This window comes from Arachis duranensis, chromosome 7, assembly GCF_000817695.3.
Source record: "Arachis duranensis cultivar V14167 chromosome 7, aradu.V14167.gnm2.J7QH, whole genome shotgun sequence".
Lineage (NCBI taxonomy): Eukaryota > Viridiplantae > Streptophyta > Magnoliopsida > Fabales > Fabaceae > Arachis > Arachis duranensis.
The window spans coordinates 45,267,990-45,285,883 of NC_029778.3; the positions used below are offsets into that span (position 1 = coordinate 45,267,990).

The window sequence follows — 17,894 nt, forward strand, 5'->3', positions numbered from 1 at the left end:
ACGTCACAAACCAGAGTTAAACGCCAAAAACACGTTACAACTTGGTGTTTAACCCCAAAAGAAGCCTCTGCACATGTAAAGCTCAAGCTCAGCCGAAACACACACCAAAGTGGGCCCCGGAAGTGGATTTCTGTACTTAGACTTATTTCTGTAAACCCTAGAAGCTAGTTTAGTATAAATAGGACTTTTTACTATTGTATTTTCATCTTTGCATTATCTTTTGATCCTTTGATCATGTTTTGGGGGCTGGCCTCTCGGTCATGCCTGGACCATCACTTATGTATTTTCAACGGTGGAGTTTCTGCATACCATAGATTAAGGTGTGGAGCTCTGCTGTACCTCGAGAATTAATGCAATTACTATTGTTCTTCTATTCAATTCAAGCTTATTCTTATTCTAAGATATTTGCTGCACTTCAACCTGATAGATGTGATGATCCGTGACACTCATCATCATCCGTCCTTACGAACGCGTGACTGACAACCACTTCCGTTCTACCTTAGATCGAGCGTGTATCTCTTGGATTCCTTAATTGGAGTCTTCGTGGTATAAGCTAGAATTATTGGCGGCCATTCTTGAGAATCTGGAAAGTCTAAACCTTGTATGTGGTATTCCAAGTAGGATTCAGGGATTGAATGACTATGACGAGCTTCAAACTCGCAATTGTTGGGCGTAGTGACAGACGCAAAAGAATCAATGGATTCTATTCCGACATGATCGAGAACCGACAGATGATTAGCCATGCTGTGACAGAGCATTTGGACCATTTCCACTGAGAGGATAGGAAGTAGCCATTGACAACGGTGACGCCCTACATACAGCTTGCCATAGAAAGAAGTAAGAATGATTGGATGAAAGCAGTAGGAAAACAGAGATTCAGAAAGAACACAGTATCTTCATGCGCTTATTTGAAATTCCCACCAATGATTTACATAAGTATCTCTATCTCTATTTTATGCTTTATTTATCTTATATTCGAAAACCATTATAACCATTTGAATCCGCCTAACTGATATTTACAAGATGACCATAGCTTGCTTCATACCAACAATCTCCGTGGGATCGACCCTTACTCACGTAAAGTATTACTTGGACGACCCAGTGCACTTGCTGGTTAGTTGTGTGAAGTTGTGACAAAGTGTAATTCACGTTTGAGAACTCCAAGTATTTGGCGCTATTGTTGATGATCACAATTTACGCGCACCAAGTGTTTGGTGCCGTTGCCGAGGATTGTTCGAGTTTGGACAACTGACGGTTCATCTTGTTGCTCAGATTAGGTAATTTTCTTTTCAAAAAATTTTTCAAAATCTTTCAAAATTTTTCTTTGTTTTCGTTTTTCCAAAAAGTAATTTTCGAAAAAAATCATAAAAATCAAAAATATTTTTGTGTTTCTTATTTGAGTCTAGTGCCAATTTTTAAGTTTGGTGTCAATTGCATGTTTTAAAAACTTTTGCATTTTTCGAAAATTCATGCATGTGTTCTTCATGATCTTCAAGTTGTTCTTGACAAGTCTTCTTGTTTGATCTTCATATTTTCTTGTTTTGTGTTTTTTGTTGTTTTTCCTATGCATTTTTGCATTCATAGTGTCTAAGCTTTGAAAATTTCTAAGTTTGGTGTCTTGAATGTTTTCCTCTCTTGAAAATTTTTCAAAAATAAGTCTTCATGTTTATCTTGATCTTCAAAGTGCTCTTGGTGTTCATCTTGACATTCATAGTGTTCTTGCTCGCATTATGTGTTTTGATTCATAATTTTCATGTTGTGAGTCATTTTTGTGTTTTTCTCTCGCATCATAAAAAAATTAAAAAATAAAAAACATATATTTCCCTTATTTGTCTCTTAATTTTCGAAATCTTTGGGTTGACTTAGTAAAAAATTTTTGAAATTAGTTGTTTCTTGTTAGTCAAGTCAAGATTTCAATTTTAAAAAATCTTATCTTTTCAAAACTTTTTCAAAAATCAAATCTTTTTCATTTTTCTTTTGTATTTTCGAAATTTTTTTTAGTGATTTCAAAATCTTTTTCTTAATTTTATTTCATAATTTTTGAAAACTTTACTAACAATTAATGTGATTTATTTAAAAATTTGAAGTTTGTTACTTTCTTGTTAAGAAAGGTTCAATCTTTAAATTCTAGGATCATATCTTTTAGTTTCTTGTTAGTTAAGTAATCAATTTTAATTTTAAAAATAAAATCTTTTTCAATACAAATTTCAATCATATCTTTTCAATCATATCTTGTCAAACATATCTTTTTCAAAATTTGATTTCAAATTCTTTTCTAACTTCTTATCTTTTCAAAAATTGATTTTCAAATCTTTTTCAACTAACTCATTAACTTTTTGTTTCTTTCTTATCTTTTTCAAAATCACCTAGCCACTTTTCTCTTTCTAATTTTCGAAAATCACCTCCCTCTTTTTCAAAATTCTTTTTAACTAATTGTTTCAAATTTTAATTTTAATTTTAATTTTATTTCTTCTCTTAATTTTCGAAAGTCGCTAACCATTTTTTAAAAACAATTTTCGAAATTCTCCCCTTCTCATCTCTTTCTATTTATTTTATTTATTTACTAACACTTCTCCTCATCTAAAAATTTGAACCCTCTCTTCTCCTTTGTGTTCGAATTTTTTCTCATCCTTCTTCTATTCTTTTCTTCTTCTACTCACATAAAGGAATCTCTATACTATGACATAGAGGATTCTTCTTCTTTTTTTGTTCTCTTCTTTTTCATATGAGCAAAAGCAAGGACAAGGACATTATTGTGGAAGCAGATCCTGAACCTGAAAGGACTCTGAAGAAGAAACTAAGAGAAGCTAAAGCACAACAATTCAGAGAACACCTTACAGAGAATCTCAAAAAAGAAGACATGGCCGAACCCAATAATAATGGTGGAGGCGCAAGGAGGATGCTTCGTGATTATACTATACCCACTTCCAATTTTTATGGAAGAAGCATCTCAATCCCTGCCATTGGAGCAAACAATTTTGAGCTGAAGCCTCAACTAGTTACTCTAATGCAACAGAACTGCAAGTTTTATGGACTTCCATAAGAAGATTCCTATCAGTTCTTAACTGAATTCTTGGAGATCTGTGATACTGTTGAGACTAATGGAGTAGATCCTGAAGTCTACAGGCTCATGTTTTTCCCTTTTACTGTAAGAGACAAGGCTATAACATGGTTAGACTCACAACCTAAAGATAGCCTGGACTCTTGGGATAAGCTGGTCACGGCCTTCTTGGCCAAGTTCTTTCCTCCTCAAAAGCAGAGCAAGCTTAGAGTAGATGTTCAGACCTTCAAGCAAAAAGATGGTGAATCCCTCTATGAAGCTTGGGAAAGATACAAGCAGTTGACCAAAAAGTGTCCTTCTGGCATGCTTTCAGAGTAGACCATTCTAGATATATTCTATGATGGTCTATCTGAGCTTTCTAAGATGTCACTGGACCATTCTGTAGGTGGATCCATTCACCTAAAGAAAACACCTGCAGAAGCTCAAGAACTCATTGACATGGTTGCAAATAACCAATTCATGTACACCTCTGAGAGGATCCTGTGAGTAATGGGATGCCTCAGAAAAAGGGAGTTCTTGAAATTGATGCTCTGAATGCCATATTGGCTCAAAACAAAATGTTGACTCAACAAGTCAACATGATTTCTCAGAGTCTGAATGGATGGCAAAATGCATCCAACAGTACTAAAGAGGCATCTTCTGAAGAAGAAGCTTATGATCCTGAGAACCATGCAATGGCAGAGGTAAATTACATGGGTGAACCCTATAGGAACACCTATAATTCCTCATGGAGAAATCATCTAAATTTCTCATGGAAGGATCAACGAAAGCCTCAACAAGGCTTTAATAATGGTGGAAGAAACAGGCTGAGCAATAGCAAGCCTTTTCCATCATCTTCTTAACAACAGACAGAGAATTCTGAGCAGAGCCCCTCTAGTTTAGCAAATATAGTCTCTGATCTATCTAAGGCCACTTTAAGTTTCATGAGTGAAACAAGGTCCTCCATTAGAAATTTAGAGGCACAAGTGGGCCAGTTGAGTAAGAAAATCACTGAAACCCCTCCTAGTACTCTCCCAAGCAATACAGAAGAGAATCCAAAGAGAGAGTGCAAGGCTATTGATATAATCAATATGGCCGAAAGCACAAAAGAGGAGAAGGACATGAATCCCAGTGAGGAAAACCCCTTGGGACATCCTCTGAACAAAAAGGAGTTCCAAATTGAGGAACCTAAGGAATCTGAGGCTCACCTAGAGACCATAGAGATTCCATTGAACCTCCTTTTACCATTCATGAGCTCTGAGAACTATTCTTTCTCTGAAGAGGATGAAGATGTAACTGAAGAGCAAGTTGCTCAATATCTAGGAGCCATCTTGAAGCTGAATGCCAAGTTGTTTGGTAATGAGACTTGGAAGGGTGAACCTCCCTTGCTCATTAGTGAACTAGATACATGGATTCAGCAAACTCTACCTCAAAAGAAACAAGATCCTGGTAAATCCTTAATATCCTATACCATAGGCACCATAACCTTTGAGAAAGCTCTGTGTGACCTGAGGTCAGGTATAAATCTTATGGCACTCTCTATATTGGAGAAACTGGAGATCTTTGAGGTACAAGCTGCAAGAATCTCATTAGAGATGGCTGACAAGTCAATAAAACAAGCTTATGGATTGGTAGAGGACGTGTTGGTAAAGGTTAAAGGCCTTTACATCCCTGCTGCTTTCATAATCTTAGACACTGGGAAGGATGAGAATAAATTCATCATTCTTGGAAGACCCTTCCTAGCCACAGAAGGAGTTGTGATTGATGTTGACAAAGGAGAGCTAGTCCTTCAATTGAATGGGGACTACCTTGTTTTTAAAGCTCAAGGATCTTCCTCTGCAACCATGGAGAGGAAGCATGAAAAGCTTATCTCAATAAAGAGTCAAATAAAGCCCCCACAGTCAAACTCTAAGTTTGGTGTTGGAAGGCCACAACCAAACTCTAAGTTTGGTGTTGAACCCCCACATTCAAACTCTAAGTTTGGTGTTGGGAGGTCCCAATAATGCTCTGAACATCTGTGAAGCTCCATGAGAGCTCACTGTTAAGCTATTGACATTAAAAAAGTGCTTATTGGGAGGCAACCCAATTTTTATTTATCTATATTTCTATTGTTCTCTTATATTTCATTTGGTTTATGATCATGTGGAGTCACAAAACAATTGCAAAAATTAAAAAACAGAATCAAAAACAGCAGAAGAAAAAGCACACCCTGGATGAAGAGCTTACTGGCGTTTAAACGCCAGTAAGGAGCATCTGGCTGGCGTTCAACGCCAGAACAGAGCATGAAACTGGTGTTGAACGCCAGAAACAAGCAGCAGTCTGGCGTTTAAACGCCAGGATTACACCCTAAGGAAAGCTGGCATTAAACGCTAGAAACAAGCATGGAAGCTGGCGTTTAATGCCAGAAACATGCTGTAGTCTGGTGTTAAATGCTAGGATTGCATACAGAGGGCATTTTACACGCCTAAAGGGTGCAGGAAAGAGAAATTCTTGACACCTCAGGATCTGTGGACCCCACTCTTTCCCAAACACCCTTCACCAATAACCTCAATCTCTCTTCCCCATCACCTCTTCACCACTCACATCCATCCACTCTTCCCCATAAACCCTACCTACCTTCAAATTCAAAATCTCTTTCCCACCTAAACCCACCCTAAATAACCAAACCCCATTCCCTCTCCCTCCACTATATAGCCCCTCCATCCTTATTCATTTTCACACAACACAACCATCTCTTCTCTCCCTTGGCCGAACCCCACACATCTCTCCCTTTCTTCCATATCTTCTTCTTCTTCATCTATTCTTTCTTCTTTTGCTCGAGGACGAGCAACATTCTAAGTTTGGTGTGGTAAAAGCATAGCTTTTTTGGTTTTTCCATAACCATTGATGGCACCTAAGGCCAGAGAAACCTCAAAAAAGAGGAAAGGAAAAGCAATTACTTCCACCTCTGAGTCATGGGAGATGGAGAGATTCATCTCAAGGGTCCATAGCTCAGTAGTAGAGCATTTGACTACACATCAAGAGAGCCCACTCATGGACTCAACAAGAGCATGAGGAATTCCCTAATCAAGAAATCTTTGAGATACCTCAGGGGATACATTTTCCTCCATACAAGTATTGGGAGCAACTAAGGATAGGAGCACCAAAATCACTAGGGATCAAGCAACAGAGGCAAGGAAGAGACATAGAGGAGCTCAAGAACACCATTGGTCCTTTAAGGAGAAGGTGCCACCATCACTAAGGTGGACTCATTCCTTAACTTTCTTGTTCTTATCTCTCTGTTTTTTGACTTTATGTTCTATGTTTGTTTATGTTTTGAGTCTCTATTACATGATCATTAGTGTCTAGTGTCTATGTCTTAAGGCTATGAATAATTCCATGAATCCTTCACCTTTCTTGAATGAAAAATGTTTTAAATACAAAAGAACAAGAAGTACATGAGTTTCGAATTCATCCTTGAAATTAGTTTAATTATATTGATGTGGTGACAATACTTTTTGTTTTCTAAATGAATGCTTGAACAGTGCATATTTTTTATCTTGTTGTTTATGAATGTTAAAATTGTTGGCTCTTGAAAGAATGATGAACAAGAGAAATGTTATTGATAATCTGAAAAATCATAAAATTGATTCTTGAAGTAAGAAAAAGCAGTGAAAAACAAAGCTTGCGAAAAAAAATAGCGGAAAAAAATATAAAAGAAAAAGAAAAAGCAAGCAGAAAAAGCCAATAGCTCTTAAAACCAAAAGGCAAGGGTAAAAAGGATCTAAGGCTTTGAGCATCAATGGATAGGAGGGCCCAAGGAAATAAATCCAGGCCTAAGTGGCTAAATTAAGTTGTCCCTAACCATGTGCTTGTGGCATGCAGGTCCAAGTGAAAAGCTTGAGATTGAGTGGTTAAAGTCGTGATCCAAAGTAAAAAGAGTGTGCTTAAGAGCTCTGGACACCTCTAACTGGAGACTTTAGCAAAGCTGAGTCACAATCTGAAAAGGTTCACCCAGTCATGTATCTGTGGCATTTATGTATCCGGTGGTAATACTGGAAAACAAAGTGCATAGGGCCACGGCCAAGACTCATAAAAGTAGCTGTGTTCAAGAATCAACATAATTAACTAGGAGAATCAATAACACTATGTGAACTTTGAATTCCTAGAGATGCCAATCATTCTAAACTTCAAAGGATAAAGTGAGATGCCAAAACTGTTCAGAAGCAAAAAGCTACAAGTCCCGCTCATCTAATTAGAACTAATATTCATTGATATTTTGAGATTTATAGTATATTCTCTTCTTTTTATCCTATTCGATTTTCAGTTGCTTGGGGACAAGCAAGAATTTAAGTTTGGTGTTGTGATGAGCGGATAATTTATACGCTTTTTGGCATTGTTTTTTGGTAGTTTTTAGTAAGATCTAGCTACTTTTAAAGATGTTTTTATTAGTTTTTATGCAAAATTCACATTTCTGGACTTTACTATGAGTTTGTGTGTTTTTCTGTGATTTCAGGTATTTTCTGGTTGAAATTGAGGGACCTGAGCAAAAATCTGTTTCAGGCTGAAAAAGGATTGCTGATGCTATTGGATTCTGACCTCCTTGCACTCGAGATGGATTTTCTAGGGCTACAGATCTCCAAATGGCGCGCTCTCAACTGCATTGGAAATTCGACATCCAGGGTTTTCCAGAAATATATAATGGTCCATACTTTGTTCGAGCTTAGACAACGCAAACTGGCGTTTAACGCCAGCTCCATGCTGCATTCTGGAGTAAAACACCAGAAACACGTCACAAACCAGAGTTAAACACCAAAAACACGTTAAAACTTGGCGTTTAACCCCAATAAAAGCCTCTGCACGTGTAAAGTTTAAGCTCAGCCCAAACACACACCAAAGTGGGCCTCGAAAGTGGATTTCTACACTTAGACTTTTTTTTGTAAACCCTAGTAGCTAGTCTAGTATAAATAGGACTTTTTACTATTGTATTTTCATCTTTGGATTATCTTTTGATTCTTTGATCACGTTTTGGGGGCTAGCCTCTCGGCCATGCCTGGACCATCACTTATGTATTTTCAACGGTGGCGTTTCTACACACCATAGATTAAGGTGTGAAGCTCTGCTGTACCTCGAGAATTAATGCAATTACTATTGTTCTTCTATTCAATTCAAGCTTATTCTTATCCTAAGATATTCGCTGCACTTCAACCTGATGGATGTGATGATCCATGACACTCATCATCATCCATCCTTATGAACGCGTGACTGACAATCACTTCCGTTCTACCTTAGATCGAGCGTGTATCTCTTGGATTCCTTAATCGGAGTCTTCGTGGTATAAGCTAGAATTATTGGCGGCCATTCTATAGAATTCAGAAAGTCTAAACCTTGTCTGTGGTATTCCGAGTAGGATTCAGGGATTGAATGACTGTGACGAGCTTCAAACTCGCAATTGTTGGGCGTAGTGACAGACGCAAAAGAATCAATAGATTCTATTCCGACAAGATCGAGAATCAACAGATGATTAGCCATGCTGTGACAGAGTATTTGGACCATTTTCACTGAGAGGATGAGAAGTAGCCATTGACAACGGTGACGCCCTACATATAGCTTGCCATAGAAAGAAGTAAGAATGATTGGATGAAAGCAGTAGGAAAGCAGAGATTCAGAAGGAACACAGTATCTTCATGCGTGATGAGCGAATAATTTATACGCTTTTTGGCATTATTTTTAGGTAGTTTTTAGTATGATCTAGTTACTTTTAGGGATGTTTTCATTAGTTTTTATGCTAAATTCACATTTCTGGACTTTACTATGAGTTTTTGTGTTTTTTGTGATTTCAAGTATTTTTTGGCTGAAATTGAGAGACCTGAGCAAAACTCTGATAAGGAGGCTAACAAAGGACTGCTGATGCTGTTGGAATCTGATCTCCCTGCACTCGAAATGGATTTCTGGAGCAACAGAACTCCAAATGGCGCGCTCTCAACGGCGTTGGAAAGTAGACATCCAGAGCTTTCCAGCAATATATAATAATCCATACTTGTTCGAGAATTGACGATGTGAACTGGCACTCAACGCCAGTTCCATGTTGCTGTCTGGAGTCAAACGCCAGAAACACGTCACGAACCCAAGTTGAACGCCCAAAACACGTTACAACTTGGTGTTAAACTCCAATAGAAGTTTCAGCTCGTGGATAGATCAAGCTCAGCCCAAACATACACCAAGTGGGCCCTGGAAGTGGATTTATGCATCAATTACTTACTCTTGTAAATCCTAGTAGCTAGTCTAGTATAAATAGGATAGTTTACTATTGTATTAGACATCTTGGTTCCATATTTGGATTTTGACATCCTAGTTTTTATTTTGGGGGCTGGCCATTCGGCCATGCCTGAACCTTGATCACTTATGTATTTTCAACGGTGGAGTTTCTACACACCAAAGATTAAGGGTGTGGAGCTCTACTGTACCTCAAGTTTCAATGCAATTACTACTATCTTATATCCAATTCGATTTATTCCAGTTCTAAGATATTCGTTGCACTTCAACTTGATGAATGTGATGATCCGTGATACTCATCATCATTCTCACCTATGAACGTGCGTGATTGACAACCACTTCCGTTCTACCTTAGACCGGGCGCATATCTCTTGGATTCCTTAATCAGAATCTTCGTGGTATAAGCTAGAATTGATGGCGGCATTCATGGGAATCCGGAAAGTCTAACCATGTCTGTGGTATTTCGAGTAGGATTTTGGAATTGGATGACTGTGACGAGCTTCAAACTCCTGAAGGCTGGGCGTTAGTGACAGACGCAAAAGAATCACTGGATTCTATTCCAACCTGATTAAGAACCGACAGATGATTAGCCGTGCTGTGACAGAGCATTTGGACCATTTTCACTGAGAGGATGAGATGTAGCCATTGACAACGGTGATGCCCTACATAAAGCTTGCCATGGAAAGGAATGATGAAAAACTAGAAGGAAAAAGTAGGGAAGCAGAGATTCAGAAGGAACACAGCACCTCCATACACCTATCCGAAATTCCCACCATTGGATTACATGAGTAACTTTATCTTTATTTTATGTTTATTTACTATTATTTTATTTTCGAAATTCCATAATCAATTATTATCTGTCTGACTGAGATTTACAAGGTGACCATAGCTTGCTTCATACCAACAATCTCTGTGGGATCGACCCTTACTCACGTAAGGTTTATTACTTGGACGACCCAGTACACTTGCTGGTTAGTTGAGCGAAGTTGTGGATAGAAAGTGCTGAGTTAACAGATGTACATACCAAAGAGCCATTATTGATGATCACAATTTCGTCCACCAAGTTTTTGGCGCCGTTGCCGGAGATTGTTCGAGTATGGACAACTAACGGTTCGTCTTGTTGCTCAGATTAGGTAATTTTCTTTTCAAAAAGTTTTCAAAAAAATTTTCCAAAAAATATTTTCTAAAGAATATTTTCAAAAAAAATAATAAAAATACACAAAAAATAATAAAATCGTAAAAATAAAAAATATTTTGTGTTTCTTGTTTGAGTCTTGAGTCAACTTTTAAGTTTGGTGTCAATTGCATGCTTTAAAAATTTTTCTTGCATTTTTCGAAAATTCATGCATTCATGGTGTTCTTCATGATCTTCAAGTTGTTCTTGACAAGTCTTCTTGTTTGATCTTGATGTTTTCTTGTTTTGTGTTGTTTGTTGTTTTTCATATGCATTTTTCGTTTGTTAGAGTCCATGCATTAAAGATTTCTAAGTTTGGTGTCTTGCATGTTTTCTTTGCATAAAAAATTTTTCAAAATTATGTTCTTGATGTTCATCATGATCTTCAAAGTGTTCTTGGTGTTCATCTTGACATTCATAGTGTTCTTGCATGCATCATGAGTTTTGATTCATAATTTTCATGTTGTGAGTCATTTTTATGTTTTTCTCTCTCATCATCAAAAATTCAAAAATCAAAAAAATATCTTTCCTTATTTCTCTCCAAATTTTTGAAATTTTGGGTTGACTTGGTCAAAAAAATTTAAAAATTAGTTGTTTCTTACAAGTCAAGTCAAATTTCCAATTTTAAAAATCTTATATTTTCAAAACTTTTTCAAATCAAATCTTTTTCATTTTTATCTTATTAATTTCGAAAATTTCAAAATATTTTTTCAAAAATCTTTTTCTTAATTTCATTTCAAAATTTTCGAAATTACACTAACAATTAATGTGATTGATTCAAAAAATTTGAAGTTTGTTACTTTCTTGTTAAGAAAGGTTCAATCTTTAAATTCTAGAATCATATCTTTTAGTTTCTTGTTAGTCAAGTAATTAATTTTAATTTTAAAAATTAAATCTTTTCTAACCATATCCTTTTATCTTATCTTTTATATCATATCTTTTTCGAAATTTTATCTTTTTTCAAAAATTTGATTTTAAAATATCTTTTCTAACTTCTTATCTTCTTATCTTCTTATCTTTTCAAATTTGATTTTCAAATTTTTTTTTCAACTAACTATTTGACTTTTTGTTTGTTTCTTATCTTTTTCAAAACCACCTAACAACTTCTCTCTCTAATTTTCGAAAATACCTCCCTCTTTTTCAAAAATTCTTTATTTAATTAATTAATTTTTTTAAATTTTAATTTTAATTTTTTTTCTTATCTTTATTTTTCGAAAATCATTAACTACTTTTTCAAAATTATTTTCGAATTCTCTCTCTCTTCTCTTCTTCTATTTATTTATTCATTCACTAACACTTCTCTTCACCTCTCTTCATCTCAATTCACTACCCCTATCCTTACCCTTCTGTTTGAATTCTCCTTTCTTTATTCCCTTTCTTCTTCTACTAACAATAAGGAACCTCTTTACTGTGACATAGAGGATTCCTCTTTCTTTTCTTGTTCTCTTCTTTCATATGAGCAGGAACAAAGAAAAAGACACTCTTGTTGAAGCTGATCCAGAACCTGAAAGGACTCTAAAAAGGAAACTCAGAGAAGCTAAATTATAACAATCTAGAGGCAACCTTTCTGAAATTTTCGAACAAGAGACGGAGATGGCAGCCGAACCCAACAACAATAATACAAGGAGGATGCTTGGTGATTTCACTAAACCACCGTCCAAGTTTGATGGAAGAAGCATCTCAATTCCTGCCATTGGAGCAAACAATTTTGAGCTGAAACCTCAATTAGTTACTTTGATGCAACAGAACTGCAAGTTTCATGGACTTCCATCTGAAGATTCTTATCAGTTTTTAACTGAGTTCTTGCAGATTTGTGAGACTGTTAAGACAAATGGAGTAGATCCTGAAGTCTACAGGCTCATGCTTTTCCCTTTTGCTGTAAGAGACAGAGCTAGAACATGGTTGGACTCACAACCTAAAGATAGCCTGGACTCCTGGGATAAGCTGGTCATGGCCTTCTTGGATAAATTCTTTCCTCCTCAAAAGCTGAGCAAGCTTAGAATGGATGTTCAGACCTTCAAACAAAAAGATGGTGAATCCCTCTATGAAGCTTGGGAAAGATACAAGCAGATGACTAAAAAGTGTCCTTCTGACATGTTTTTAGAATAGACCATATTAGATATATTCTATTATGGTCTATCTGAATTTTCCAAAATGTCATTGGACCATTCTGTAGGTGGATCCATTCACCTAAAGAAAACGCCTGCAGAAGCTCAAGAACTTATTGACATGGTTGCAAATAACCAATTCATGTACACTTCTGAAAGGAATTCCGTGAATAATGGGATGCCTCAGAGGAAGGGAGTTCTTGAAATTGATGCTCTGAATGCCATATTGGCTCAGAACAAAGTGTTGACTCAGCAAGTCAACATGATCTCTCAAAGTCTGACTGGATGGCAAAATGCATCCAACAGTACTAAAGATGCAGCTTCTGAAGAAGCTTATGATCCTGAGAACCCTGCAATAGCAGAGGTAAATTACATGGGTGAACCTTATGAGAACACCTATAATTCATCATGGAGAAATCATCCAAATTTCTCATGGAAGGATCAACAAAAGCCTCAACAAGGCTTTAATAATAGTGGAAGAAACAGGTAAGCAATAACAAGCCTTTTCCATCATCTTCTCAGCAACAGACAGAGAATTCTGAACAGAGCCCCTCTAACCTATCAAACATAGTCTCTGATCTGTCTAAGGCCACTTTAAGTTTCATGAGTGAAACAAGATCCTCCATTAGAAATTTGGAGGCACAAGTGGGCCAGCTGAGTAAAAAAATCATTGAAACTCCTCCCAGTATTCTCCCAAGCAATACAGAATAGAATCCAAAGGGAGAGTGCAAGGCCATTGATGTAATCAATATGGCCGAATTCACAAGGGAGGAGAAGGACAAAAATCCTAGTGAGGAAGACCTCCTGGGACATCTCTCAAGCAAGAAGGAGTTTCCTATTGAGGACCTAAAGGAATCTGAGGCTCATATAGAGACCATAGAGATTCCACTAAATCTCCTTCTGCCATTTATGAGCTCTGAAGACTATTCTTCCTCAGAAGTGGATGAAGATGTAACTGGAGAGCAAGTTGCTCAATATCTAGGAGCTGTCATGAAGCTGAATGCCAATTTGTTTGGTAATGAGACTTGGGAAGGTGAACCTCCCTTGCTCATTAGTGAACTAGATACATGGGTTCAGAAAACTTTACCTCAAAAGAGACAAGATCCTGGTAAATTCTTAATACCCTGTACCATAGGCACCATGACCTTTAACAAGGCTCTGTATGATCTGGGGTCAGGGATAAATCTTATGCCACTCTCTGTAATGGAGAAACTAGGGATCATTGAGGTATAGCCTGTCTTATTCTCATTGCAATTGGCAGACAAGTCAGTAAGACAAGCTTATGGATTAGTAGAGGACATGTTAGTAAAGGTTGAAGGACTTTATATCCCTGCTGATTTCATAATCTTAGACACTAGGAAGGAAGAAGATAAATGCATCATCCTTGGAAGACCCTTCCTAGCCACAGCAGAAGCTGTGATTGATGTTAACAGAGGAGAATTAGTCCTTCAATTGAATGGGGACTACCTTGTGTTTAAAGCTCAAGGACCTCCCTCTACAACCATGGAGAGGAAGCATGAAAAGCTTCTCTCAGTATAGAGTCAAAAAGAGCCCCCACAGTCAAATTCTAAGTTTGGTGTTGAGAGGCCCTCATCATGTTCTGAATATCTGTGAGGCTCCATGAGAGGAAGGACTTACTGGCGTTTAAACGCCAGTAAGGTGCATCTGGCTGGTGTCCAACGCCAGAATAGATCATGGATCTGGCGCTGAACGCCAGAAACAAGCAACATCCTGGCGTTTGGACGCCAGGAATATGCCCTGAGGAAAGCTGGCGCTGAACGCCAGCAACAAGCATGGAACTGGCGTTCAACGCCAGAAACATGCTGCACATGGGCGTCGAATGCCCAGAACGTGCATCCCTTCAGCGTTTAAACACCAGAATGGTATGCTAAGGCATTTTACATGCCTAATTGGTGCAGGGATGTAAATCCTTAACACCTCAGGATCTGTGGACCCCACAGGATCATCTAAGGATCTGTGGACCCCACAGGATCCCCACCTAACATATTCCTACTTTACCTCCTAATAATCCTATAACACACTTTTCCAAAAACCCTTCACCAATCACCTCAACCTCTCTTTCCAATTACCCCCTTCACCACTCACATCCATCCATTCTTCCCCCAAAAACCCCACCTACCTTCAAAATTCAAAAATCTTTCCCACCCTAAATGGCCGAACCTACCCTCTCCCCCCTCCCTATATATACCCCTCCATTCTACTTCATTTTCACACAACACAACCCCCTCTTCTATACCTTGGCCGAACCTACATCTCCCCTTCTCCTCCATATTTTCTTCTTCTTCTTCTTCTCTTCTTTCTTCTCTTGCTCGAGGGCGAGCAATATTTTAAGTTTGGTGTGGTAAAAGCATAAGCTTTTTGTTTTTCCATTACCATTGATGGCACCTAAAGCCGGAGAATCTTCTAGAAAAGGGAAAGGAAAGACAAAAGCTTCCACCTCCGAGTCATGGGAGATGGAAAGATTCATCTCCAAAGCCCATCAAGACCACTTCTATGATGTTGTGGCAAAGAAGAAGGTGATCCCTGAGGTCCCTTTCAAGCTCAAGAAAAATGAGTATCCGGAGATTTGACATGAGATCCAAAGAAGAGGTTGGGAAGTTCTAACCAACCCCATCCAACAAGTCAGAATCTTAATGGTTCAACCGAATCCAAAGAATTATCTTACAATGGTTCGGGGAAAATACTTAGATTTTAGTCCGGAAAATGTGAGGTTGGCATTCAACTTGCCCATGATGCAAGGAGATGCACACCCCTACATAAGAAGGGTCAACTTTGATCAAAGGTTGGACCAAGTCCTTATGGACATATGTGTGGAAGGAGCTCAATAGAAAAGAGACTCCAAAGGCAAGCCAGTTCAACTGAGAAGACTGGACCTCAAGCCTGTAGCTAGAGGATGGTTGGAGTTCATCCAACGCTCCATCATCCCTACTAGCAATCGATCCGAAGTTACTGTGGATCGGGCCATCATGATTCATAGCATCATGATTGGAGAGGAAGTAGAAGTTCATGAAGTCATCTCTCTTGAATTCTACAAAATAGCCGAAAAGTCTTCCACCACGGCAATGCTAGCTTTTCCTCATCTTATTTGCCATCTATGATACTCAGCTGGAGTTATCATAGAAGGAGACATCCTCATTGAAGAGGATAAGCCCATCACCAAGAAGAGGATGGAGCAAACAAGAGAGACCCTCCACAGATCTCAAGAGATGCATGAGGAAGCTCATCATCAAGAAATCCCTGAGATACCTCAAGGGATGCACTTTCCTCCCAACAACTATTGGAAACAACTCAACACTTCCTTAGAAGATTTGAGTTACAATGTGGAACAATTAAGGGTGGAACATCAAGAGCACTCCATCATTCTCCATGAAATTAGAGAAGACCAAAGAGCAATGAGGGAGGAGCAACAAAGGCAAGGAAAGGACATAGAGGAGCTTAAGGACATTATTGGTCCTTCAAGAAGAAGACGCCACTAAGGTGGATTCATTCCTTGTTCTTATTTTTCTGCTTTTCGGTTTTTATGTTATGTGTTCATCTATGTTTTGTGTCTCTACTTCATGATCATTAGTATTTAGTAACTATGTCTTAAGGCTATGAATAATTCCATGAATCATTCACCTCTCTTAAATGAAAAATGTTTTAATTCAAAAGAACAAGAAGTACATGAATTTCGAATTTATCCTTGAATTTAATTTAATTATATTGATGTGGTGACAATACTTTTTATTTTCTGAATAAATGCTTGAACAGTGCATATTTTTGATCTTGTTGTTTATGAATGTTAAAATTGTTGGCTCTTGAAAAAATGATGAACAAAGAGAAATGTTATTGATAATCTGAAAAATCATGAAATTGATTCTTGAAGCAAGAAAAAGCAGTGAAAAAGCAAAGGCTTGCGAAAAAAAATTTTAGAAAGAAAAAGAAAAAGCAAGCAGAAAAAGAAAAAAATAGAAAGAAAAAGAAAAAGCAAGCAGAAAAAGCCAATAGCCCTTAAAACCAAAAGGCAAGGGTAAAAAGGATCCAAGGCATTGAGCATCAATGGATAGGAGGGCCCAAGGAAATAAAATCCAGGCCTAAGCGGCTAAATCAAGCTGTCTCTAACCATGTGCTTGTGTCATGAAGGCCCAAGTGAAAAGCTTGAGACTGAGTGGTTAAAATCGTGATCCAAAGCAAAAAGAGTGTGCTTAAGAGCTCGGGACACCTCAAACTGGGGACTTTAGCAAAGCTGAGTCACAATCTGAAAAGGTTCACCCAGTCATCTGTCTTTGGCATTTATGTATCCGGTGGTAATACTAGAAAACAAAGTGCTTAGGGCTACGGCCAAGACTCATAAAAGTAGCTGTGTTCAAGAATCAACATACTTAACTAGGAAAATCAATAACACTATCCGAAATTCTAAGTTCCTAGAGAAGCCAATCATTCTAAACTTCAAAGGAAAAAGTGAGATGCCAAAACTGTTCAGAAGCAAAAAGCTACAAGTCCCACTCATCTAATTAGAATTAATATTCATTGATATTCTGAGATTTATAGTATATTCTCTTCTTTTTATCCTAATTGATTTTCAGTTGCTTGGGGACAAGCAACAATTTAAGTTTGGTGTTGTGATGAGCGGATAATTTATACGCTTTTTGGCATTGGTTTTAGGTAGTTTTTAGTATGATCTAGTTACTTTTAGGGATTTTTTTATTAGTTTTTATGCTAAATTCACATTTCTAGACTTTACTATGAGTTTGTGTGTTTTTCTGTGATTTCAGGTATTTTCTGGCTGAAATTGAGAGACCTGAGCAAAACTCTGATAAGGAGGCTGACAAAGGACTGCTGATGCTGTTGGAATCTGACCTCCCTACACTCGGAATGGATTTTCTGAAGCTACTGAACTCCAAATGGGGCGCTCTCAACGGTGTTGGAAAGTAGACATCCAGCGCTTTCCAGCAATATATAATAGTCCATACCTTGTTCGAGAATTGACGACGTGAACTGGCGCTCAACGCCAGTTCCATGTTGTTGTCTGGAGTCAAACGCCAGAAACACGTCACAAACCGGAGTTGAACGCCCAAAACACGTTACAACTTGGCGTTCAACTCCAAAAGAAGCCTCAGCTCGTGGATAGATCAAGCTCAGCCCAAACATACACCAAGTAGGCCCTGGAAGTGGATTTATGCATCAATTACTTACTCCTGTAAACCCTAGTAGCTAGTCTAGTATAAATAGGATAGTTTACTATTGTATTAGACATCTTGGTTCCATATTTGGATTTTGACATCCTGGTTTTTCTTTTGGGGGCTGGCCATTCAGC

The 17,894-nt window shown here is 37.8% G+C and overlaps 2 non-coding genes across 2 annotated transcripts; both read right to left on the reverse strand.

Moving 5' to 3' along the window:
- Positions 1-3,262: 3,262 nt before the first annotated feature.
- On the reverse strand, positions 3,263-3,366 carry LOC127741027 (small nucleolar RNA R71). Its single transcript, XR_008001879.1, has one exon. It is a non-coding gene; the product is annotated as a small nucleolar RNA R71 (small nucleolar RNA).
- Positions 3,367-12,461: 9,095 nt separating this feature from the next.
- Positions 12,462-12,565, reverse strand: LOC127740766 (small nucleolar RNA R71). Its single transcript, XR_008001625.1, has one exon. It is a non-coding gene; the product is annotated as a small nucleolar RNA R71 (small nucleolar RNA).
- Between the last annotated feature and the right edge of the window lie 5,329 nt (positions 12,566-17,894).